Source organism: Semicossyphus pulcher, unplaced genomic scaffold (genome assembly GCF_022749685.1).
Source record: "Semicossyphus pulcher isolate SPU_LCO1_2020_fin unplaced genomic scaffold, fSemPul1.0.p SCAF_11, whole genome shotgun sequence".
Lineage (NCBI taxonomy): Eukaryota > Metazoa > Chordata > Actinopteri > Labriformes > Labridae > Semicossyphus > Semicossyphus pulcher.
In genome coordinates, this window is record NW_027211615.1 from 6,734,739 (window position 1) to 6,756,514 (window position 21,776).

The 21,776-nt window shown below is 48.7% G+C and overlaps 42 non-coding genes across 42 annotated transcripts; 14 read left to right on the top strand and 28 right to left on the bottom strand.

Moving 5' to 3' along the window:
* The first annotated feature begins 149 nt into the window (after positions 1-149).
* trnad-guc (transfer RNA aspartic acid (anticodon GUC)) lies at positions 150-221 on the top strand. Its single transcript has one exon. It is a non-coding gene; the product is annotated as a tRNA-Asp (tRNA).
* A 406-nt stretch (positions 222-627) lies between these two features.
* Positions 628-700, bottom strand: trnav-aac (transfer RNA valine (anticodon AAC)). The gene has a single exon. It is a non-coding gene; the product is annotated as a tRNA-Val (tRNA).
* A 213-nt stretch (positions 701-913) lies between these two features.
* trnav-cac (transfer RNA valine (anticodon CAC)) lies at positions 914-986 on the bottom strand. Its single transcript has one exon. It is a non-coding gene; the product is annotated as a tRNA-Val (tRNA).
* A 672-nt stretch (positions 987-1,658) lies between these two features.
* Positions 1,659-1,730, top strand: trnad-guc (transfer RNA aspartic acid (anticodon GUC)). The gene has a single exon. It is a non-coding gene; the product is annotated as a tRNA-Asp (tRNA).
* A 420-nt stretch (positions 1,731-2,150) lies between these two features.
* Positions 2,151-2,223, bottom strand: trnav-aac (transfer RNA valine (anticodon AAC)). Its single transcript has one exon. It is a non-coding gene; the product is annotated as a tRNA-Val (tRNA).
* A 213-nt stretch (positions 2,224-2,436) lies between these two features.
* trnav-cac (transfer RNA valine (anticodon CAC)) lies at positions 2,437-2,509 on the bottom strand. Its single transcript has one exon. It is a non-coding gene; the product is annotated as a tRNA-Val (tRNA).
* Positions 2,510-3,181: 672 nt separating this feature from the next.
* Positions 3,182-3,253, top strand: trnad-guc (transfer RNA aspartic acid (anticodon GUC)). The gene has a single exon. It is a non-coding gene; the product is annotated as a tRNA-Asp (tRNA).
* Positions 3,254-3,673: 420 nt separating this feature from the next.
* On the bottom strand, positions 3,674-3,746 carry trnav-aac (transfer RNA valine (anticodon AAC)). Its single transcript has one exon. It is a non-coding gene; the product is annotated as a tRNA-Val (tRNA).
* Positions 3,747-3,959: 213 nt separating this feature from the next.
* trnav-cac (transfer RNA valine (anticodon CAC)) lies at positions 3,960-4,032 on the bottom strand. Its single transcript has one exon. It is a non-coding gene; the product is annotated as a tRNA-Val (tRNA).
* A 672-nt stretch (positions 4,033-4,704) lies between these two features.
* Positions 4,705-4,776, top strand: trnad-guc (transfer RNA aspartic acid (anticodon GUC)). The gene has a single exon. It is a non-coding gene; the product is annotated as a tRNA-Asp (tRNA).
* A 406-nt stretch (positions 4,777-5,182) lies between these two features.
* On the bottom strand, positions 5,183-5,255 carry trnav-aac (transfer RNA valine (anticodon AAC)). Its single transcript has one exon. It is a non-coding gene; the product is annotated as a tRNA-Val (tRNA).
* A 213-nt stretch (positions 5,256-5,468) lies between these two features.
* On the bottom strand, positions 5,469-5,541 carry trnav-cac (transfer RNA valine (anticodon CAC)). The gene has a single exon. It is a non-coding gene; the product is annotated as a tRNA-Val (tRNA).
* Positions 5,542-6,213: 672 nt separating this feature from the next.
* On the top strand, positions 6,214-6,285 carry trnad-guc (transfer RNA aspartic acid (anticodon GUC)). The gene has a single exon. It is a non-coding gene; the product is annotated as a tRNA-Asp (tRNA).
* A 420-nt stretch (positions 6,286-6,705) lies between these two features.
* Positions 6,706-6,778, bottom strand: trnav-aac (transfer RNA valine (anticodon AAC)). Its single transcript has one exon. It is a non-coding gene; the product is annotated as a tRNA-Val (tRNA).
* A 213-nt stretch (positions 6,779-6,991) lies between these two features.
* Positions 6,992-7,064, bottom strand: trnav-cac (transfer RNA valine (anticodon CAC)). The gene has a single exon. It is a non-coding gene; the product is annotated as a tRNA-Val (tRNA).
* Positions 7,065-7,736: 672 nt separating this feature from the next.
* trnad-guc (transfer RNA aspartic acid (anticodon GUC)) lies at positions 7,737-7,808 on the top strand. The gene has a single exon. It is a non-coding gene; the product is annotated as a tRNA-Asp (tRNA).
* Positions 7,809-8,214: 406 nt separating this feature from the next.
* Positions 8,215-8,287, bottom strand: trnav-aac (transfer RNA valine (anticodon AAC)). The gene has a single exon. It is a non-coding gene; the product is annotated as a tRNA-Val (tRNA).
* A 213-nt stretch (positions 8,288-8,500) lies between these two features.
* On the bottom strand, positions 8,501-8,573 carry trnav-cac (transfer RNA valine (anticodon CAC)). The gene has a single exon. It is a non-coding gene; the product is annotated as a tRNA-Val (tRNA).
* A 672-nt stretch (positions 8,574-9,245) lies between these two features.
* Positions 9,246-9,317, top strand: trnad-guc (transfer RNA aspartic acid (anticodon GUC)). The gene has a single exon. It is a non-coding gene; the product is annotated as a tRNA-Asp (tRNA).
* Positions 9,318-9,737: 420 nt separating this feature from the next.
* On the bottom strand, positions 9,738-9,810 carry trnav-aac (transfer RNA valine (anticodon AAC)). The gene has a single exon. It is a non-coding gene; the product is annotated as a tRNA-Val (tRNA).
* Positions 9,811-10,023: 213 nt separating this feature from the next.
* Positions 10,024-10,096, bottom strand: trnav-cac (transfer RNA valine (anticodon CAC)). The gene has a single exon. It is a non-coding gene; the product is annotated as a tRNA-Val (tRNA).
* Positions 10,097-10,768: 672 nt separating this feature from the next.
* trnad-guc (transfer RNA aspartic acid (anticodon GUC)) lies at positions 10,769-10,840 on the top strand. Its single transcript has one exon. It is a non-coding gene; the product is annotated as a tRNA-Asp (tRNA).
* A 420-nt stretch (positions 10,841-11,260) lies between these two features.
* trnav-aac (transfer RNA valine (anticodon AAC)) lies at positions 11,261-11,333 on the bottom strand. The gene has a single exon. It is a non-coding gene; the product is annotated as a tRNA-Val (tRNA).
* A 712-nt stretch (positions 11,334-12,045) lies between these two features.
* Positions 12,046-12,117, top strand: trnad-guc (transfer RNA aspartic acid (anticodon GUC)). The gene has a single exon. It is a non-coding gene; the product is annotated as a tRNA-Asp (tRNA).
* A 420-nt stretch (positions 12,118-12,537) lies between these two features.
* trnav-aac (transfer RNA valine (anticodon AAC)) lies at positions 12,538-12,610 on the bottom strand. The gene has a single exon. It is a non-coding gene; the product is annotated as a tRNA-Val (tRNA).
* Positions 12,611-12,823: 213 nt separating this feature from the next.
* Positions 12,824-12,896, bottom strand: trnav-cac (transfer RNA valine (anticodon CAC)). Its single transcript has one exon. It is a non-coding gene; the product is annotated as a tRNA-Val (tRNA).
* A 1,164-nt stretch (positions 12,897-14,060) lies between these two features.
* trnav-aac (transfer RNA valine (anticodon AAC)) lies at positions 14,061-14,133 on the bottom strand. Its single transcript has one exon. It is a non-coding gene; the product is annotated as a tRNA-Val (tRNA).
* A 213-nt stretch (positions 14,134-14,346) lies between these two features.
* trnav-cac (transfer RNA valine (anticodon CAC)) lies at positions 14,347-14,419 on the bottom strand. Its single transcript has one exon. It is a non-coding gene; the product is annotated as a tRNA-Val (tRNA).
* A 672-nt stretch (positions 14,420-15,091) lies between these two features.
* On the top strand, positions 15,092-15,163 carry trnad-guc (transfer RNA aspartic acid (anticodon GUC)). Its single transcript has one exon. It is a non-coding gene; the product is annotated as a tRNA-Asp (tRNA).
* A 420-nt stretch (positions 15,164-15,583) lies between these two features.
* trnav-aac (transfer RNA valine (anticodon AAC)) lies at positions 15,584-15,656 on the bottom strand. Its single transcript has one exon. It is a non-coding gene; the product is annotated as a tRNA-Val (tRNA).
* Positions 15,657-15,869: 213 nt separating this feature from the next.
* trnav-cac (transfer RNA valine (anticodon CAC)) lies at positions 15,870-15,942 on the bottom strand. The gene has a single exon. It is a non-coding gene; the product is annotated as a tRNA-Val (tRNA).
* A 672-nt stretch (positions 15,943-16,614) lies between these two features.
* Positions 16,615-16,686, top strand: trnad-guc (transfer RNA aspartic acid (anticodon GUC)). Its single transcript has one exon. It is a non-coding gene; the product is annotated as a tRNA-Asp (tRNA).
* A 420-nt stretch (positions 16,687-17,106) lies between these two features.
* trnav-aac (transfer RNA valine (anticodon AAC)) lies at positions 17,107-17,179 on the bottom strand. The gene has a single exon. It is a non-coding gene; the product is annotated as a tRNA-Val (tRNA).
* A 213-nt stretch (positions 17,180-17,392) lies between these two features.
* Positions 17,393-17,465, bottom strand: trnav-cac (transfer RNA valine (anticodon CAC)). Its single transcript has one exon. It is a non-coding gene; the product is annotated as a tRNA-Val (tRNA).
* Positions 17,466-18,137: 672 nt separating this feature from the next.
* trnad-guc (transfer RNA aspartic acid (anticodon GUC)) lies at positions 18,138-18,209 on the top strand. Its single transcript has one exon. It is a non-coding gene; the product is annotated as a tRNA-Asp (tRNA).
* A 420-nt stretch (positions 18,210-18,629) lies between these two features.
* trnav-aac (transfer RNA valine (anticodon AAC)) lies at positions 18,630-18,702 on the bottom strand. The gene has a single exon. It is a non-coding gene; the product is annotated as a tRNA-Val (tRNA).
* Positions 18,703-18,915: 213 nt separating this feature from the next.
* trnav-cac (transfer RNA valine (anticodon CAC)) lies at positions 18,916-18,988 on the bottom strand. Its single transcript has one exon. It is a non-coding gene; the product is annotated as a tRNA-Val (tRNA).
* A 672-nt stretch (positions 18,989-19,660) lies between these two features.
* On the top strand, positions 19,661-19,732 carry trnad-guc (transfer RNA aspartic acid (anticodon GUC)). Its single transcript has one exon. It is a non-coding gene; the product is annotated as a tRNA-Asp (tRNA).
* A 420-nt stretch (positions 19,733-20,152) lies between these two features.
* Positions 20,153-20,225, bottom strand: trnav-aac (transfer RNA valine (anticodon AAC)). The gene has a single exon. It is a non-coding gene; the product is annotated as a tRNA-Val (tRNA).
* A 213-nt stretch (positions 20,226-20,438) lies between these two features.
* trnav-cac (transfer RNA valine (anticodon CAC)) lies at positions 20,439-20,511 on the bottom strand. The gene has a single exon. It is a non-coding gene; the product is annotated as a tRNA-Val (tRNA).
* Positions 20,512-21,183: 672 nt separating this feature from the next.
* On the top strand, positions 21,184-21,255 carry trnad-guc (transfer RNA aspartic acid (anticodon GUC)). The gene has a single exon. It is a non-coding gene; the product is annotated as a tRNA-Asp (tRNA).
* Positions 21,256-21,675: 420 nt separating this feature from the next.
* On the bottom strand, positions 21,676-21,748 carry trnav-aac (transfer RNA valine (anticodon AAC)). Its single transcript has one exon. It is a non-coding gene; the product is annotated as a tRNA-Val (tRNA).
* Positions 21,749-21,776: the final 28 nt, after the last annotated feature.

Sequence of the window (21,776 nt, forward strand, 5' to 3'; positions counted from 1 at the left end):
CCGTATGACTGTTTGACCACAGTATGTAAGACTGAAAGGGTGCAATCCAGGAAAACTGGGCAAATATGAGCTTTACCGCTGCATGTTCCTGGCAAACACTGGAGCACCGCCATCAGGCCGTTCAAGTGCCGAAATGTCTGACACCGCAGTCCTCGTTAGTATAGTGGACAGTATCTCCGCCTGTCACGCGGAAGACCGGGGTTCGATTCCCCGACGGGGAGAGTAAAGTTTTCTACCGGCGGCTGCTTATTCACCAAGAAAGACTGAGGCATAAAGCTCGTCCTTGTGTCCAGCTGAGGTGAGTGTAGTTCAACCTTCCCCACACCAATTGAGACAGAAAATGAAATTGGCCTGGAAGAAGTCGGTGAAAGACGATGAGAAATAGAGGTCGTCAAAGTCAACTTCTCAGTCCCCTTGGCCTTCTGCCTCTTTTGCTCCAAACTTAGATTGATTTCTTCTCGCATATAATCAACGCCCGCTAAAATGCGTCCGGTCAATACTACTCAGACTACAAGAGGTAAGCGGAATACCTCTGACAACACAACTGTTGTCCTTGGAATACAGATTCTGCATATGAATGGACATATCTGTTTATTCATTTTAGGCAGAAAAAGGAGCAAAGAAAGATGTTTCCGCCCGGTTTCGAACCGGGGACCTTTCGCGTGTTAGGCGAACGTGATAACCACTACACTACGGAAACAGACAAAATAGGGTGTGGGCAAATGCTTGCTGTAATGCGCTTGCTTTCTGAACTCAAAATACTTGAAATGCTGGAAAACAAGTTATTTTGAGGTGAGTGTCTACCCGCTGATGACTATTCACCAAGAATGACAAAAGTACTAAGCAGCAACAAGCAGCGTATCTTTCTGCACAAACTTCCCTATTTGCAATCTGAAAAAGCAACACAGTCAACTGTTTCCGCCCGGTTTCGGACCGGGGACCTTTCGCGTGTGAGGCGAACGTGATGACCACTACACTACGGAAACGGTCAGCGACAATCTGCACACTTGGTCCAAGATTCTTGTCGTGCACTCAATCACTGGTGACTCCCGATGCAGCGCCCGGATGACTTCAACTCAGTATTGGGGAATATCAACCGGCTACACTAGCTGCGACTGTGCCAAACATAAAGTGCTTTGCGTAGCGTCCAGCCAGGGTAATAGGACACTGGACCTGCCGTATGCCAGCGTAGAAGGAGTCACACGGCACACGATAGCCCTACCTCCCCTTGGCCGATCAGATCAAACCTCTGCACCTCTGTCAGCCTCTACTCCAGCAGCAGCCTGTGTCGCAAAGGAAACTAATGAGGCTCTGTAGAGGTGCGCTGAAGCAACAAACTGGGACGTGCCAAACCAAAGGTGGGATTTGAAGATCTGGATTGGTTTTGCCAGATGCCCATTACTCGGCCTATGTTGACCTGGACGGGTTAGGTAACACTGTGAGAGTCATGTTCTTTGATTTCCCCATTGCTTTGCTGGTAGATGCTCCCTTGGTTTCCTGGATTGTGGACCGTATGACTGTTTGACCACAGTATGTAAGACTGAAAGGGTGCAATCCAGGAAAACTGGGCAAATATGAGCTTTACCGCTGCATGTTCCTGGCAAACACTGGAGCGCCGCCATCAGGCCGTTCAAGTGCCGAAATGTCTGACACCGCAGTCCTCGTTAGTATAGTGGACAGTATCTCCGCCTGTCACGCGGAAGACCGGGGTTCGATTCCCCGACGGGGAGAGTAAAGTTTTCTACCGGCGGCTGCTTATTCACCAAGAAAGACTGAGGCATAAAGCTCGTCCTTGTGTCCAGCTGAGGTGAGTGTAGTTCAACCTTCCCCACACCAATTGAGACAGAAAATGAAATTGGCCTGGAAGAAGTCGGCAAAATACCCTAAGTGAAAGACGATGAGAAATAGAGGTCGTCAAAGTCAACTTCTCAGTCCCCTTGGCCTTCTGCCTCTTTTGCTCCAAACTTAGATTGATTTCTTCTCGCATATAATCAACGCCCGCTAAAATGCGTCCGGTCAATACTACTCAGACTACAAGAGGTAAGCGGAATACCTCTGACAACACAACTGTTGTCCTTGGAATACAGATTCTGCATATGAATGGACATATCTGTTTATTCATTTTAGGCAGAAAAAGGAGCAAAGAAAGATGTTTCCGCCCGGTTTCGAACCGGGGACCTTTCGCGTGTTAGGCGAACGTGATAACCACTACACACCGGAAACAGACAAATTAGGGTGTGGGCAAATGCTTGCTGTAATGCGCTTGCTTTCTGAACTCAAAATACTTGAAATGCTGGAAAACAAGTTATTTTGAGGTGAGTGTCTACCCGCTGATGACTATTCACCAAGAATGACAAAAGTACTAAGCAGCAACAAGCAGCGTATCTTTCTGCACAAACTTCCCTATTTGCAATCTGAAAAAGCAACACAGTCAACTGTTTCCGCCCGGTTTCGGACCGGGGACCTTTCGCGTGTGAGGCGAACGTGATGACCACTACACTACGGAAAAGGTCAGCGACAATCTGCACACTTGGTCCAAGATTCTTGTCGTGCACTCAATCACTGGTGACTCCCGATGCAGCGCCCGGATGACTTCAACTCAGTATTGAGGAATATCAACCGGCTACACTAGCTGCGACTGTGCCAAACATAAAGTGCTTTGCGTAGCGTCCAGCCAGGGTAATAGGACACTGGACCTGCCGTATGCCAGCGTAGAAGGAGTCACACGGCACACGATAGCCCTACCTCCCCTTGGCCGATCAGATCAAACCTCTGCACCTCTGTCAGCCTCTACTCCAGCAGCAGCCTGTGTCGCAAAGGAAACTAATGAGGCTCTGTAGAGGTGCGCTGAAGCAACAAACTGGGACGTGCCAAACCAAAGGTGGGATTTGAAGATCTGGATTGGTTTTGCCAGATGCCCATTACTCGGCCTATGTTGACCTGGACGGGTTAGGTAACACTGTGAGAGTCATGTTCTTTGATTTCCCCATTGCTTTGCTGGTAGATGCTCCCTTGGTTTCCTGGATTGTGGACCGTATGACTGTTTGACCACAGTATGTAAGACTGAAAGGGTGCAATCCAGGAAAACTGGGCAAATATGAGCTTTACCGCTGCATGTTCCTGGCAAACACTGGAGCGCCGCCATCAGGCCGTTCAAGTGCCGAAATGTCTGACACCGCAGTCCTCGTTAGTATAGTGGACAGTATCTCCGCCTGTCACGCGGAAGACCGGGGTTCGATTCCCCGACGGGGAGAGTAAAGTTTTCTACCGGCGGCTGCTTATTCACCAAGAAAGACTGAGGCATAAAGCTCGTCCTTGTGTCCAGCTGAGGTGAGTGTAGTTCAACCTTCCCCACACCAATTGAGACAGAAAATGAAATTGGCCTGGAAGAAGTCGGCAAAATACCCTAAGTGAAAGACGATGAGAAATAGAGGTCGTCAAAGTCAACTTCTCAGTCCCCTTGGCCTTCTGCCTCTTTTGCTCCAAACTTAGATTGATTTCTTCTCGCATATAATCAACGCCCGCTAAAATGCGTCCGGTCAATACTACTCAGACTACAAGAGGTAAGCGGAATACCTCTGACAACACAACTGTTGTCCTTGGAATACAGATTCTGCATATGAATGGACATATCTGTTTATTCATTTTAGGCAGAAAAAGGAGCAAAGAAAGATGTTTCCGCCCGGTTTCGAACCGGGGACCTTTCGCGTGTTAGGCGAACGTGATAACCACTACACTACGGAAACAGACAAAATAGGGTGTGGGCAAATGCTTGCTGTAATGCGCTTGCTTTCTGAACTCAAAATACTTGAAATGCTGGAAAACAAGTTATTTTGAGGTGAGTGTCTACCCGCTGATGACTATTCACCAAGAATGACAAAAGTACTAAGCAGCAACAAGCAGCGTATCTTTCTGCACAAACTTCCCTATTTGCAATCTGAAAAAGCAACACAGTCAACTGTTTCCGCCCGGTTTCGGACCGGGGACCTTTCGCGTGTGAGGCGAACGTGATGACCACTACACTACGGAAACGGTCAGCGACAATCTGCACACTTGGTCCAAGATTCTTGTCGTGCACTCAATCACTGGTGACTCCCGATGCAGCGCCCGGATGACTTCAACTCAGTATTGGGGAATATCAACCGGCTACACTAGCTGCGACTGTGCCAAACATAAAGTGCTTTGCGTAGCGTCCAGCCAGGGTAATAGGACACTGGACCTGCCGTATGCCAGCGTAGAAGGAGTCACACGGCACACGATAGCCCTACCTCCCCTTGGCCGATCAGATCAAACCTCTGCACCTCTGTCAGCCTCTACTCCAGCAGCAGCCTGTGTCGCAAAGGAAACTAATGAGGCTCTGTAGAGGTGCGCTGAAGCAACAAACTGGGACGTGCCAAACCAAAGGTGGGATTTGAAGATCTGGATTGGTTTTGCCAGATGCCCATTACTCGGCCTATGTTGACCTGGACGGGTTAGGTAACACTGTGAGAGTCATGTTCTTTGATTTCCCCATTGCTTTGCTGGTAGATGCTCCCTTGGTTTCCTGGATTGTGGACCGTATGACTGTTTGACCACAGTATGTAAGACTGAAAGGGTGCAATCCAGGAAAACTGGGCAAATATGAGCTTTACCGCTGCATGTTCCTGGCAAACACTGGAGCACCGCCATCAGGCCGTTCAAGTGCCGAAATGTCTGACACCGCAGTCCTCGTTAGTATAGTGGACAGTATCTCCGCCTGTCACGCGGAAGACCGGGGTTCGATTCCCCGACGGGGAGAGTAAAGTTTTCTACCGGCGGCTGCTTATTCACCAAGAAAGACTGAGGCATAAAGCTCGTCCTTGTGTCCAGCTGAGGTGAGTGTAGTTCAACCTTCCCCACACCAATTGAGACAGAAAATGAAATTGGCCTGGAAGAAGTCGGTGAAAGACGATGAGAAATAGAGGTCGTCAAAGTCAACTTCTCAGTCCCCTTGGCCTTCTGCCTCTTTTGCTCCAAACTTAGATTGATTTCTTCTCGCATATAATCAACGCCCGCTAAAATGCGTCCGGTCAATACTACTCAGACTACAAGAGGTAAGCGGAATACCTCTGACAACACAACTGTTGTCCTTGGAATACAGATTCTGCATATGAATGGACATATCTGTTTATTCATTTTAGGCAGAAAAAGGAGCAAAGAAAGATGTTTCCGCCCGGTTTCGAACCGGGGACCTTTCGCGTGTTAGGCGAACGTGATAACCACTACACTACCGAAACAGACAAAATAGGGTGTGGGCAAATGCTTGCTGTAATGCGCTTGCTTTCTGAACTCAAAATACTTGAAATGCTGGAAAACAAGTTATTTTGAGGTGAGTGTCTACCCGCTGATGACTATTCACCAAGAATGACAAAAGTACTAAGCAGCAACAAGCAGCGTATCTTTCTGCACAAACTTCCCTATTTGCAATCTGAAAAAGCAACACAGTCAACTGTTTCCGCCCGGTTTCGGACCGGGGACCTTTCGCGTGTGAGGCGAACGTGATGACCACTACACTACGGAAAAGGTCAGCGACAATCTGCACACTTGGTCCAAGATTCTTGTCGTGCACTCAATCACTGGTGACTCCCGATGCAGCGCCCGGATGACTTCAACTCAGTATTGAGGAATATCAACCGGCTACACTAGCTGCGACTGTGCCAAACATAAAGTGCTTTGCGTAGCGTCCAGCCAGGGTAATAGGACACTGGACCTGCCGTATGCCAGCGTAGAAGGAGTCACACGGCACACGATAGCCCTACCTCCCCTTGGCCGATCAGATCAAACCTCTGCACCTCTGTCAGCCTCTACTCCAGCAGCAGCCTGTGTCGCAAAGGAAACTAATGAGGCTCTGTAGAGGTGCGCTGAAGCAACAAACTGGGACGTGCCAAACCAAAGGTGGGATTTGAAGATCTGGATTGGTTTTGCCAGATGCCCATTACTCGGCCTATGTTGACCTGGACGGGTTAGGTAACACTGTGAGAGTCATGTTCTTTGATTTCCCCATTGCTTTGCTGGTAGATGCTCCCTTGGTTTCCTGGATTGTGGACCGTATGACTGTTTGACCACAGTATGTAAGACTGAAAGGGTGCAATCCAGGAAAACTGGGCAAATATGAGCTTTACCGCTGCATGTTCCTGGCAAACACTGGAGCGCCGCCATCAGGCCGTTCAAGTGCCGAAATGTCTGACACCGCAGTCCTCGTTAGTATAGTGGACAGTATCTCCGCCTGTCACGCGGAAGACCGGGGTTCGATTCCCCGACGGGGAGAGTAAAGTTTTCTACCGGCGGCTGCTTATTCACCAAGAAAGACTGAGGCATAAAGCTCGTCCTTGTGTCCAGCTGAGGTGAGTGTAGTTCAACCTTCCCCACACCAATTGAGACAGAAAATGAAATTGGCCTGGAAGAAGTCGGCAAAATACCCTAAGTGAAAGACGATGAGAAATAGAGGTCGTCAAAGTCAACTTCTCAGTCCCCTTGGCCTTCTGCCTCTTTTGCTCCAAACTTAGATTGATTTCTTCTCGCATATAATCAACGCCCGCTAAAATGCGTCCGGTCAATACTACTCAGACTACAAGAGGTAAGCGGAATACCTCTGACAACACAACTGTTGTCCTTGGAATACAGATTCTGCATATGAATGGACATATCTGTTTATTCATTTTAGGCAGAAAAAGGAGCAAAGAAAGATGTTTCCGCCCGGTTTCGAACCGGGGACCTTTCGCGTGTTAGGCAAACGTGATAACCACTACACTACGGAAACAGACAAAATAGGGTGTGGGCAAATGCTTGCTGTAATGCGCTTGCTTTCTGAACTCAAAATACTTGAAATGCTGGAAAACAAGTTATTTTGAGGTGAGTGTCTACCCGCTGATGACTATTCACCAAGAATGACAAAAGTACTAAGCAGCAACAAGCAGCGTATCTTTCTGCACAAACTTCCCTATTTGCAATCTGAAAAAGCAACACAGTCAACTGTTTCCGCCCGGTTTCGGACCGGGGACCTTTCGCGTGTGAGGCGATCGTGATGACCACTACACTACGGAAACGGTCAGCGACAATCTGCACACTTGGTCCAAGATTCTTGTCGTGCACTCAATCACTGGTGACTCCCGATGCAGCGCCCGGATGACTTCAACTCAGTATTGGGGAATATCAACCGGCTACACTAGCTGCGACTGTGCCAAACATAAAGTGCTTTGCGTAGCGTCCAGCCAGGGTAATAGGACACTGGACCTGCCGTATGCCAGCGTAGAAGGAGTCACACGGCACACGATAGCCCTACCTCCCCTTGGCCGATCAGATCAAACCTCTGCACCTCTGTCAGCCTCTACTCCAGCAGCAGCCTGTGTCGCAAAGGAAACTAATGAGGCTCTGTAGAGGTGCGCTGAAGCAACAAACTGGGACGTGCCAAACCAAAGGTGGGATTTGAAGATCTGGATTGGTTTTGCCAGATGCCCATTACTCGGCCTATGTTGACCTGGACGGGTTAGGTAACACTGTGAGAGTCATGTTCTTTGATTTCCCCATTGCTTTGCTGGTAGATGCTCCCTTGGTTTCCTGGATTGTGGACCGTATGACTGTTTGACCACAGTATGTAAGACTGAAAGGGTGCAATCCAGGAAAACTGGGCAAATATGAGCTTTACCGCTGCATGTTCCTGGCAAACACTGGAGCACCGCCATCAGGCCGTTCAAGTGCCGAAATGTCTGACACCGCAGTCCTCGTTAGTATAGTGGACAGTATCTCCGCCTGTCACGCGGAAGACCGGGGTTCGATTCCCCGACGGGGAGAGTAAAGTTTTCTACCGGCGGCTGCTTATTCACCAAGAAAGACTGAGGCATAAAGCTCGTCCTTGTGTCCAGCTGAGGTGAGTGTAGTTCAACCTTCCCCACACCAATTGAGACAGAAAATGAAATTGGCCTGGAAGAAGTCGGTGAAAGACGATGAGAAATAGAGGTCGTCAAAGTCAACTTCTCAGTCCCCTTGGCCTTCTGCCTCTTTTGCTCCAAACTTAGATTGATTTCTTCTCGCATATAATCAACGCCCGCTAAAATGCGTCCGGTCAATACTACTCAGACTACAAGAGGTAAGCGGAATACCTCTGACAACACAACTGTTGTCCTTGGAATACAGATTCTGCATATGAATGGACATATCTGTTTATTCATTTTAGGCAGAAAAAGGAGCAAAGAAAGATGTTTCCGCCCGGTTTCGAACCGGGGACCTTTCGCGTGTTAGGCGAACGTGATAACCACTACACTACGGAAACAGACAAAATAGGGTGTGGGCAAATGCTTGCTGTAATGCGCTTGCTTTCTGAACTCAAAATACTTGAAATGCTGGAAAACAAGTTATTTTGAGGTGAGTGTCTACCCGCTGATGACTATTCACCAAGAATGACAAAAGTACTAAGCAGCAACAAGCAGCGTATCTTTCTGCACAAACTTCCCTATTTGCAATCTGAAAAAGCAACACAGTCAACTGTTTCCGCCCGGTTTCGGACCGGGGACCTTTCGCGTGTGAGGCGAACGTGATGACCACTACACTACGGAAACGGTCAGCGACAATCTGCACACTTGGTCCAAGATTCTTGTCGTGCACTCAATCACTGGTGACTCCCGATGCAGCGCCCGGATGACTTCAACTCAGTATTGGGGAATATCAACCGGCTACACTAGCTGCGACTGTGCCAAACATAAAGTGCTTTGCGTAGCGTCCAGCCAGGGTAATAGGACACTGGACCTGCCGTATGCCAGCGTAGAAGGAGTCACACGGCACACGATAGCCCTACCTCCCCTTGGCCGATCAGATCAAACCTCTGCACCTCTGTCAGCCTCTACTCCAGCAGCAGCCTGTGTCGCAAAGGAAACTAATGAGGCTCTGTAGAGGTGCGCTGAAGCAACAAACTGGGACGTGCCAAACCAAAGGTGGGATTTGAAGATCTGGATTGGTTTTGCCAGATGCCCATTACTCGGCCTATGTTGACCTGGACGGGTTAGGTAACACTGTGAGAGTCATGTTCTTTGATTTCCCCATTGCTTTGCTGGTAGATGCTCCCTTGGTTTCCTGGATTGTGGACCGTATGACTGTTTGACCACAGTATGTAAGACTGAAAGGGTGCAATCCAGGAAAACTGGGCAAATATGAGCTTTACCGCTGCATGTTCCTGGCAAACACTGGAGCGCCGCCATCAGGCCGTTCAAGTGCCGAAATGTCTGACACCGCAGTCCTCGTTAGTATAGTGGACAGTATCTCCGCCTGTCACGCGGAAGACCGGGGTTCGATTCCCCGACGGGGAGAGTAAAGTTTTCTACCGGCGGCTGCTTATTCACCAAGAAAGACTGAGGCATAAAGCTCGTCCTTGTGTCCAGCTGAGGTGAGTGTAGTTCAACCTTCCCCACACCAATTGAGACAGAAAATGAAATTGGCCTGGAAGAAGTCGGCAAAATACCCTAAGTGAAAGACGATGAGAAATAGAGGTCGTCAAAGTCAACTTCTCAGTCCCCTTGGCCTTCTGCCTCTTTTGCTCCAAACTTAGATTGATTTCTTCTCGCATATAATCAACGCCCGCTAAAATGCGTCCGGTCAATACTACTCAGACTACAAGAGGTAAGCGGAATACCTCTGACAACACAACTGTTGTCCTTGGAATACAGATTCTGCATATGAATGGACATATCTGTTTATTCATTTTAGGCAGAAAAAGGAGCAAAGAAAGATGTTTCCGCCCGGTTTCGAACCGGGGACCTTTCGCGTGTTAGGCGAACGTGATAACCACTACACACCGGAAACAGACAAATTAGGGTGTGGGCAAATGCTTGCTGTAATGCGCTTGCTTTCTGAACTCAAAATACTTGAAATGCTGGAAAACAAGTTATTTTGAGGTGAGTGTCTACCCGCTGATGACTATTCACCAAGAATGACAAAAGTACTAAGCAGCAACAAGCAGCGTATCTTTCTGCACAAACTTCCCTATTTGCAATCTGAAAAAGCAACACAGTCAACTGTTTCCGCCCGGTTTCGGACCGGGGACCTTTCGCGTGTGAGGCGAACGTGATGACCACTACACTACGGAAAAGGTCAGCGACAATCTGCACACTTGGTCCAAGATTCTTGTCGTGCACTCAATCACTGGTGACTCCCGATGCAGCGCCCGGATGACTTCAACTCAGTATTGAGGAATATCAACCGGCTACACTAGCTGCGACTGTGCCAAACATAAAGTGCTTTGCGTAGCGTCCAGCCAGGGTAATAGGACACTGGACCTGCCGTATGCCAGCGTAGAAGGAGTCACACGGCACACGATAGCCCTACCTCCCCTTGGCCGATCAGATCAAACCTCTGCACCTCTGTCAGCCTCTACTCCAGCAGCAGCCTGTGTCGCAAAGGAAACTAATGAGGCTCTGTAGAGGTGCGCTGAAGCAACAAACTGGGACGTGCCAAACCAAAGGTGGGATTTGAAGATCTGGATTGGTTTTGCCAGATGCCCATTACTCGGCCTATGTTGACCTGGACGGGTTAGGTAACACTGTGAGAGTCATGTTCTTTGATTTCCCCATTGCTTTGCTGGTAGATGCTCCCTTGGTTTCCTGGATTGTGGACCGTATGACTGTTTGACCACAGTATGTAAGACTGAAAGGGTGCAATCCAGGAAAACTGGGCAAATATGAGCTTTACCGCTGCATGTTCCTGGCAAACACTGGAGCGCCGCCATCAGGCCGTTCAAGTGCCGAAATGTCTGACACCGCAGTCCTCGTTAGTATAGTGGACAGTATCTCCGCCTGTCACGCGGAAGACCGGGGTTCGATTCCCCGACGGGGAGAGTAAAGTTTTCTACCGGCGGCTGCTTATTCACCAAGAAAGACTGAGGCATAAAGCTCGTCCTTGTGTCCAGCTGAGGTGAGTGTAGTTCAACCTTCCCCACACCAATTGAGACAGAAAATGAAATTGGCCTGGAAGAAGTCGGCAAAATACCCTAAGTGAAAGACGATGAGAAATAGAGGTCGTCAAAGTCAACTTCTCAGTCCCCTTGGCCTTCTGCCTCTTTTGCTCCAAACTTAGATTGATTTCTTCTCGCATATAATCAACGCCCGCTAAAATGCGTCCGGTCAATACTACTCAGACTACAAGAGGTAAGCGGAATACCTCTGACAACACAACTGTTGTCCTTGGAATACAGATTCTGCATATGAATGGACATATCTGTTTATTCATTTTAGGCAGAAAAAGGAGCAAAGAAAGATGTTTCCGCCCGGTTTCGAACCGGGGACCTTTCGCGTGTTAGGCGAACGTGATAACCACTACACTACGGAAACAGGTGTGAGGCGAACGTGATGACCACTACACTACGGAAACGGTCAGCGACAATCTGCACACTTGGTCCAAGATTCTTGTCGTGCACTCAATCACTGGTGACTCCCGATGCAGCGCCCGGATGACTTCAACTCAGTATTGGGGAATATCAACCGGCTACACTAGCTGCGACTGTGCCAAACATAAAGTGCTTTGCGTAGCGTCCAGCCAGGGTAATAGGACACTGGACCTGCCGTATGCCAGCGTAGAAGGAGTCACACGGCACACGATAGCCCTACCTCCCCTTGGCCGATCAGATCAAACCTCTGCACCTCTGTCAGCCTCTACTCCAGCAGCAGCCTGTGTCGCAAAGGAAACTAATGAGGCTCTGTAGAGGTGCGCTGAAGCAACAAACTGGGACGTGCCAAACCAAAGGTGGGATTTGAAGATCTGGATTGGTTTTGCCAGATGCCCATTACTCGGCCTATGTTGACCTGGACGGGTTAGGTAACACTGTGAGAGTCATGTTCTTTGATTTCCCCATTGCTTTGCTGGTAGATGCTCCCTTGGTTTCCTGGATTGTGGACCGTATGACTGTTTGACCACAGTATGTAAGACTGAAAGGGTGCAATCCAGGAAAACTGGGCAAATATGAGCTTTACCGCTGCATGTTCCTGGCAAACACTGGAGCGCCGCCATCAGGCCGTTCAAGTGCCGAAATGTCTGACACCGCAGTCCTCGTTAGTATAGTGGACAGTATCTCCGCCTGTCACGCGGAAGACCGGGGTTCGATTCCCCGACGGGGAGAGTAAAGTTTTCTACCGGCGGCTGCTTATTCACCAAGAAAGACTGAGGCATAAAGCTCGTCCTTGTGTCCAGCTGAGGTGAGTGTAGTTCAACCTTCCCCACACCAATTGAGACAGAAAATGAAATTGGCCTGGAAGAAGTCGGCAAAATACCCTAAGTGAAAGACGATGAGAAATAGAGGTCGTCAAAGTCAACTTCTCAGTCCCCTTGGCCTTCTGCCTCTTTTGCTCCAAACTTAGATTGATTTCTTCTCGCATATAATCAACGCCCGCTAAAATGCGTCCGGTCAATACTACTCAGACTACAAGAGGTAAGCGGAATACCTCTGACAACACAACTGTTGTCCTTGGAATACAGATTCTGCATATGAATGGACATATCTGTTTATTCATTTTAGGCAGAAAAAGGAGCAAAGAAAGATGTTTCCGCCCGGTTTCGAACCGGGGACCTTTCGCGTGTTAGGCGAACGTGATAACCACTACACTACCGAAACAGACAAAATAGGGTGTGGGCAAATGCTTGCTGTAATGCGCTTGCTTTCTGAACTCAAAATACTTGAAATGCTGGAAAACAAGTTATTTTGAGGTGAGTGTCTACCCGCTGATGACTATTCACCAAGAATGACAAAAGTACTAAGCAGCAACAAGCAGCGTATCTTTCTGCACAAACTTCTCTATTTGCAATCTGAAAAAGCAACACAGTCAACTGTTTCCGCCCGGTTTCGGACCGGGGACCTTTCGCGTGTGAGGCGAACGTGATGACCACTACACTACGGAAACGGTCAGCGACAATCTGCACACTTGGTCCAAGATTCTTGTCGTGCACTCAATCACTGGTGACTCCCGATGCAGCGCCCGGATGACTTCAACTCAGTATTGGGGAATATCAACCGGCTACACTAGCTGCGACTGTGCCAAACATAAAGTGCTTTGCGTAGCGTCCAGCCAGGGTAATAGGACACTGGACCTGCCGTATGCCAGCGTAGAAGGAGTCACACGGCACACGATAGCCCTACCTCCCCTTGGCCGATCAGATCAAACCTCTGCACCTCTGTCAGCCTCTACTCCAGCAGCAGCCTGTGTCGCAAAGGAAACTAATGAGGCTCTGTAGAGGTGCGCTGAAGCAACAAACTGGGACGTGCCAAACCAAAGGTGGGATTTGAAGATCTGGATTGGTTTTGCCAGATGCCCATTACTCGGCCTATGTTGACCTGGACGGGTTAGGTAACACTGTGAGAGTCATGTTCTTTGATTTCCCCATTGCTTTGCTGGTAGATGCTCCCTTGGTTTCCTGGATTGTGGACCGTATGACTGTTTGACCACAGTATGTAAGACTGAAAGGGTGCAATCCAGGAAAACTGGGCAAATATGAGCTTTACCGCTGCATGTTCCTGGCAAACACTGGAGCGCCGCCATCAGGCCGTTCAAGTGCCGAAATGTCTGACACCGCAGTCCTCATTAGTATAGTGGACAGTATCTCCGCCTGTCACGCGGAAGACCGGGGTTCGATTCCCCGACGGGGAGAGTAAAGTTTTCTACCGGCGGCTGCTTATTCACCAAGAAAGACTGAGGCATAAAGCTCGTCCTTGTGTCCAGCTGAGGTGAGTGTAGTTCAACCTTCCCCACACCAATTGAGACAGAAAATGAAATTGGCCTGGAAGAAGTCGGCAAAATACCCTAAGTGAAAGACGATGAGAAATAGAGGTCGTCAAAGTCAACTTCTCAGTCCCCTTGGCCTTCTGCCTCTTTTGCTCCAAACTTAGATTGATTTCTTCTCGCATATAATCAACGCCCGCTAAAATGCGTCCGGTCAATACTACTCAGACTACAAGAGGTAAGCGGAATACCTCTGACAACACAACTGTTGTCCTTGGAATACAGATTCTGCATATGAATGGACATATCTGTTTATTCATTTTAGGCAGAAAAAGGAGCAAAGAAAGATGTTTCCGCCCGGTTTCGAACCGGGGACCTTTCGCGTGTTAGGCGAACGTGATAACCACTACACTACGGAAACAGACAAAATAGGGTGTGGGCAAATGCTTGCTGTAATGCGCTTGCTTTCTGAACTCAAAATACTTGAAATGCTGGAAAACAAGTTATTTTGAGGTGAGTGTCTACCCGCTGATGACTATTCACCAAGAATGACAAAAGTACTAAGCAGCAACAAGCAGCGTATCTTTCTGCACAAACTTCCCTATTTGCAATCTGAAAAAGCAACACAGTCAACTGTTTCCGCCCGGTTTCGGACCGGGGACCTTTCGCGTGTGAGGCGAACGTGATGACCACTACACTACGGAAACGGTCAGCGACAATCTGCACACTTGGTCCAAGATTCTTGTCGTGCACTCAATCACTGGTGACTCCCGATGCAGCGCCCGGATGACTTCAACTCAGTATTGGGGAATATCAACCGGCTACACTAGCTGCGACTGTGCCAAACATAAAGTGCTTTGCGTAGCGTCCAGCCAGGGTAATAGGACACTGGACCTGCCGTATGCCAGCGTAGAAGGAGTCACACGGCACACGATAGCCCTACCTCCCCTTGGCCGATCAGATCAAACCTCTGCACCTCTGTCAGCCTCTACTCCAGCAGCAGCCTGTGTCGCAAAGGAAACTAATGAGGCTCTGTAGAGGTGCGCTGAAGCAACAAACTGGGACGTGCCAAACCAAAGGTGGGATTTGAAGATCTGGATTGGTTTTGCCAGATGCCCATTACTCGGCCTATGTTGACCTGGACGGGTTAGGTAACACTGTGAGAGTCATGTTCTTTGATTTCCCCATTGCTTTGCTGGTAGATGCTCCCTTGGTTTCCTGGATTGTGGACCGTATGACTGTTTGACCACAGTATGTAAGACTGAAAGGGTGCAATCCAGGAAAACTGGGCAAATATGAGCTTTACCGCTGCATGTTCCTGGCAAACACTGGAGCGCCGCCATCAGGCCGTTCAAGTGCCGAAATGTCTGACACCGCAGTCCTCGTTAGTATAGTGGACAGTATCTCCGCCTGTCACGCGGAAGACCGGGGTTCGATTCCCCGACGGGGAGAGTAAAGTTTTCTACCGGCGGCTGCTTATTCACCAAGAAAGACTGAGGCATAAAGCTCGTCCTTGTGTCCAGCTGAGGTGAGTGTAGTTCAACCTTCCCCACACCAATTGAGACAGAAAATGAAATTGGCCTGGAAGAAGTCGGCAAAATACCCTAAGTGAAAGACGATGAGAAATAGAGGTCGTCAAAGTCAACTTCTCAGTCCCCTTGGCCTTCTGCCTCTTTTGCTCCAAACTTAGATTGATTTCTTCTCGCATATAATCAACGCCCGCTAAAATGCGTCCGGTCAATACTACTCAGACTACAAGAGGTAAGCGGAATACCTCTGACAACACAACTGTTGTCCTTGGAATACAGATTCTGCATATGAATGGACATATCTGTTTATTCATTTTAGGCAGAAAAAGGAGCAAAGAAAGATGTTTCCGCCCGGTTTCGAACCGGGGACCTTTCGCGTGTTAGGCGAACGTGATAACCACTACACTACGGAAACAGACAAATTAGGGTGTGGGCAAATGCTTGCTGTAATGCGCTTGCTTTCTGAACTCAAAATACTTGAAATGCTGGAAAACAAGTTATTTTGAGGTGAGTGTCTACCCGCTGATGACTATTCACCAAGAATGACAAAAGTACTAAGCAGCAACAAGCAGCGTATCTTTCTGCACAAACTTCCCTATTTGCAATCTGAAAAAGCAACACAGTCAACTGTTTCCGCCCGGTTTCGGACCGGGGACCTTTCGCGTGTGAGGCGAACGTGATGACCACTACACTACGGAAAAGGTCAGCGACAATCTGCACACTTGGTCCAAGATTCTTGTCGTGCACTCAATCACTGGTGACTCCCGATGCAGCGCCCGGATGACTTCAACTCAGTATTGAGGAATATCAACCGGCTACACTAGCTGCGACTGTGCCAAACATAAAGTGCTTTGCGTAGCGTCCAGCCAGGGTAATAGGACACTGGACCTGCCGTATGCCAGCGTAGAAGGAGTCACACGGCACACGATAGCCCTACCTCCCCTTGGCCGATCAGATCAAACCTCTGCACCTCTGTCAGCCTCTACTCCAGCAGCAGCCTGTGTCGCAAAGGAAACTAATGAGGCTCTGTAGAGGTGCGCTGAAGCAACAAACTGGGACGTGCCAAACCAAAGGTGGGATTTGAAGATCTGGATTGGTTTTGCCAGATGCCCATTACTCGGCCTATGTTGACCTGGACGGGTTAGGTAACACTGTGAGAGTCATGTTCTTTGATTTCCCCATTGCTTTGCTGGTAGATGCTCCCTTGGTTTCCTGGATTGTGGACCGTATGACTGTTTGACCACAGTATGTAAGACTGAAAGGGTGCAATCCAGGAAAACTGGGCAAATATGAGCTTTACCGCTGCATGTTCCTGGCAAACACTGGAGCGCCGCCATCAGGCCGTTCAAGTGCCGAAATGTCTGACACAGCAGTCCTCGTTAGTATAGTGGACAGTATCTCCGCCTGTCACGCGGAAGACCGGGGTTCGATTCCCCGACGGGGAGAGTAAAGTTTTCTACCGGCGGCTGCTTATTCACCAAGAAAGACTGAGGCATAAAGCTCGTCCTTGTGTCCAGCTGAGGTGAGTGTAGTTCAACCTTCCCCACACCAATTGAGACAGAAAATGAAATTGGCCTGGAAGAAGTCGGCAAAATACCCTAAGTGAAAGACGATGAGAAATAGAGGTCGTCAAAGTCAACTTCTCAGTCCCCTTGGCCTTCTGCCTCTTTTGCTCCAAACTTAGATTGATTTCTTCTCGCATATAATCAACGCCCGCTAAAATGCGTCCGGTCAATACTACTCAGACTACAAGAGGTAAGCGGAATACCTCTGACAACACAACTGTTGTCCTTGGAATACAGATTCTGCATATGAATGGACATATCTGTTTATTCATTTTAGGCAGAAAAAGGAGCAAAGAAAGATGTTTCCGCCCGGTTTCGAACCGGGGACCTTTCGCGTGTTAGGCGAACGTGATAACCACTACACTACGGAAACAGACAAATTAGGGTGTGGGCAAATGCTTGCTGTAATGCGCTTGCTTTCTGAACTCAAAATACTTGAAATGCTGGAAAACAAGTTATTTTGAGGTGAGTGTCTACCCGCTGATGACTATTCACCAAGAATGACAAAAGTACTAAGCAGCAACAAGCAGCGTATCTTTCTGCACAAACTTCCCTATTTGCAATCTGAAAAAGCAACACAGTCAACTGTTTCCGCCCGGTTTCGAACCGGGGACCTTTCGCGTGTGAGGCGAACGTGATGACCACTACACTACGGAAACGGTCAGCGACAATCTGCACACTTGGTCCAAGATTCTTGTCGTGCACTCAATCACTGGTGACTCCCGATGCAGCGCCCGGATGACTTCAACTCAGTATTGGGGAATATCAACCGGCTACACTAGCTGCGACTGTGCCAAACATAAAGTGCTTTGCGTAGCGTCCAGCCAGGGTAATAGGACACTGGACCTGCCGTATGCCAGCGTAGAAGGAGTCACACGGCACACGATAGCCCTACCTCCCCTTGGCCGATCAGATCAAACCTCTGCACCTCTGTCAGCCTCTACTCCAGCAGCAGCCTGTGTCGCAAAGGAAACTAATGAGGCTCTGTAGAGGTGCGCTGAAGCAACAAACTGGGACGTGCCAAACCAAAGGTGGGATTTGAAGATCTGGATTGGTTTTGCCAGATGCCCATTACTCGGCCTATGTTGACCTGGACGGGTTAGGTAACACTGTGAGAGTCATGTTCTTTGATTTCCCCATTGCTTTGCTGGTAGATGCTCCCTTGGTTTCCTGGATTGTGGACCGTATGACTGTTTGACCACAGTATGTAAGACTGAAAGGGTGCAATCCAGGAAAACTGGGCAAATATGAGCTTTACCGCTGCATGTTCCTGGCAAACACTGGAGCGCCGCCATCAGGCCGTTCAAGTGCCGAAATGTCTGACACCGCAGTCCTCGTTAGTATAGTGGACAGTATCTCCGCCTGTCACGCGGAAGACCGGGGTTCGATTCCCCGACGGGGAGAGTAAAGTTTTCTACCGGCGGCTGCTTATTCACCAAGAAAGACTGAGGCATAAAGCTCGTCCTTGTGTCCAGCTGAGGTGAGTGTAGTTCAACCTTCCCCACACCAATTGAGACAGAAAATGAAATTGGCCTGGAAGAAGTCGGCAAAATACCCTAAGTGAAAGACGATGAGAAATAGAGGTCGTCAAAGTCAACTTCTCAGTCCCCTTGGCCTTCTGCCTCTTTTGCTCCAAACTTAGATTGATTTCTTCTCGCATATAATCAACGCCCGCTAAAATGCGTCCGGTCAATACTACTCAGACTACAAGAGGTAAGCGGAATACCTCTGACAACACAACTGTTGTCCTTGGAATACAGATTCTGCATATGAATGGACATATCTGTTTATTCATTTTAGGCAGAAAAAGGAGCAAAGAAAGATGTTTCCGCCCGGTTTCGAACCGGGGACCTTTCGCGTGTTAGGCGAACGTGATAACCACTACACTACGGAAACAGACAAATTAGGGTGTGGGCAAATGCTTGCTGTAATGCGCTTGCTTTCTGAACTCAAAATACTTGAAATGCTGGAAAACAAGTTATTTTGAGGTGAGTGTCTACCCGCTGATGACTATTCACCAAGAATGACAAAAGTACTAAGCAGCAACAAGCAGCGTATCTTTCTGCACAAACTTCCCTATTTGCAATCTGAAAAAGCAACACAGTCAACTGTTTCCGCCCGGTTTCGGACCGGGGACCTTTCGCGTGTGAGGCGAACGTGATGACCACTACACTACGGAAAAGGTCAGCGACAATCTGCACACTTGGTCCAAGATTCTTGTCGTGCACTCAATCACTGGTGACTCCCGATGCAGCGCCCGGATGACTTCAACTCAGTATTGAGGAATATCAACCGGCTACACTAGCTGCGACTGTGCCAAACATAAAGTGCTTTGCGTAGCGTCCAGCCAGGGTAATAGGACACTGGACCTGCCGTATGCCAGCGTAGAAGGAGTCACACGGCACACGATAGCCCTACCTCCCCTTGGCCGATCAGATCAAACCTCTGCACCTCTGTCAGCCTCTACTCCAGCAGCAGCCTGTGTCGCAAAGGAAACTAATGAGGCTCTGTAGAGGTGCGCTGAAGCAACAAACTGGGACGTGCCAAACCAAAGGTGGGATTTGAAGATCTGGATTGGTTTTGCCAGATGCCCATTACTCGGCCTATGTTGACCTGGACGGGTTAGGTAACACTGTGAGAGTCATGTTCTTTGATTTCCCCATTGCTTTGCTGGTAGATGCTCCCTTGGTTTCCTGGATTGTGGACCGTATGACTGTTTGACCACAGTATGTAAGACTGAAAGGGTGCAATCCAGGAAAACTGGGCAAATATGAGCTTTACCGCTGCATGTTCCTGGCAAACACTGGAGCGCCGCCATCAGGCCGTTCAAGTGCCGAAATGTCTGACACCGCAGTCCTCGTTAGTATAGTGGACAGTATCTCCGCCTGTCACGCGGAAGACCGGGGTTCGATTCCCCGACGGGGAGAGTAAAGTTTTCTACCGGCGGCTGCTTATTCACCAAGAAAGACTGAGGCATAAAGCTCGTCCTTGTGTCCAGCTGAGGTGAGTGTAGTTCAACCTTCCCCACACCAATTGAGACAGAAAATGAAATTGGCCTGGAAGAAGTCGGCAAAATACCCTAAGTGAAAGACGATGAGAAATAGAGGTCGTCAAAGTCAACTTCTCAGTCCCCTTGGCCTTCTGCCTCTTTTGCTCCAAACTTAGATTGATTTCTTCTCGCATATAATCAACGCCCGCTAAAATGCGTCCGGTCAATACTACTCAGACTACAAGAGGTAAGCGGAATACCTCTGACAACACAACTGTTGTCCTTGGAATACAGATTCTGCATATGAATGGACATATCTGTTTATTCATTTTAGGCAGAAAAAGGAGCAAAGAAAGATGTTTCCGCCCGGTTTCGAACCGGGGACCTTTCGCGTGTTAGGCGAACGTGATAACCACTACACTACGGAAACAGACAAATTAGGGTGTGGGCAAATGCTTGCTGTAATGCGCTTGCTTTCTGAACTCAAAATACTTGAAATGCTGGAAAACAAGTTATTTTGAGGTGAGTGTCTACCCGCTGATGACTATTCACCAAGAATGACAAAAGTACTAAGCAGCAACAAGCAGCGTATCTTTCTGCACAAACTTCCCTATTTGCAATCTGAAAAAGCAACACAGTCAACTGTTTCCGCCCGGTTTCGAACCGGGGACCTTTCGCGTGTGAGGCGAACGTGATGACCACTACACTACGGAAACGGTCAGCGACAATCTGCACACTTGGTCCAAGATTCTTGTCGTGCACTCAATCACTGGTGACTCCCGATGCAGCGCCCGGATGACTTCAACTCAGTATTGGGGAATATCAACCGGCTACACTAGCTGCGACTGTGCCAAACATAAAGTGCTTTGCGTAGCGTCCAGCCAGGGTAATAGGACACTGGACCTGCCGTATGCCAGCGTAGAAGGAGTCACACGGCACACGATAGCCCTACCTCCCCTTGGCCGATCAGATCAAACCTCTGCACCTCTGTCAGCCTCTACTCCAGCAGCAGCCTGTGTCGCAAAGGAAACTAATGAGGCTCTGTAGAGGTGCGCTGAAGCAACAAACTGGGACGTGCCAAACCAAAGGTGGGATTTGAAGATCTGGATTGGTTTTGCCAGATGCCCATTACTCGGCCTATGTTGACCTGGACGGGTTAGGTAACACTGTGAGAGTCATGTTCTTTGATTTCCCCATTGCTTTGCAGGTAGATGCTCCCTTGGTTTCCTGGATTGTGGACCGTATGACTGTTTGACCACAGTATGTAAGACTGAAAGGGTGCAATCCAGGAAAACTGGGCAAATATGAGCTTTACCGCTGCATGTTCCTGGCAAACACTGGAGCACCGCCATCAGGCCGTTCAAATGCCGAAATGTCTGACACCGCAGTCCTCGTTAGTATAGTGGACAGTATCTCCGCCTGTCACGCGGAAGACCGGGGTTCGATTCCCCGACGGGGAGAGTAAAGTTTTCTACCGGCGGCTGCTTATTCACCAAGAAAGACTGAGGCATAAAGCTCGTCCTTGTGTCCAGCTGAGGTGAGTGTAGTTCAACCTTCCCCACACCAATTGAGACAGAAAATGAAATTGGCCTGGAAGAAGTCGGCAAAATACCCTAAGTGAAAGACGATGAGAAATAGAGGTCGTCAAAGTCAACTTCTCAGTCCCCTTGGCCTTCTGCCTCTTTTGCTCCAAACTTAGATTGATTTCTTCTCGCATATAATCAACGCCCGCTAAAATGCGTCCGGTCAATACTACTCAGACTACAAGAGGTAAGCGGAATACCTCTGACAACACAACTGTTGTCCTTGGAATACAGATTCTGCATATGAATGGACATATCTGTTTATTCATTTTAGGCAGAAAAAGGAGCAAAGAAAGATGTTTCCGCCCGGTTTCGAACCGGGGACCTTTCGCGTGTTAGGCGAACGTGATAACCACTACACTACGGAAACAGACAAATTAGGGTGTGGGCAAATGCTT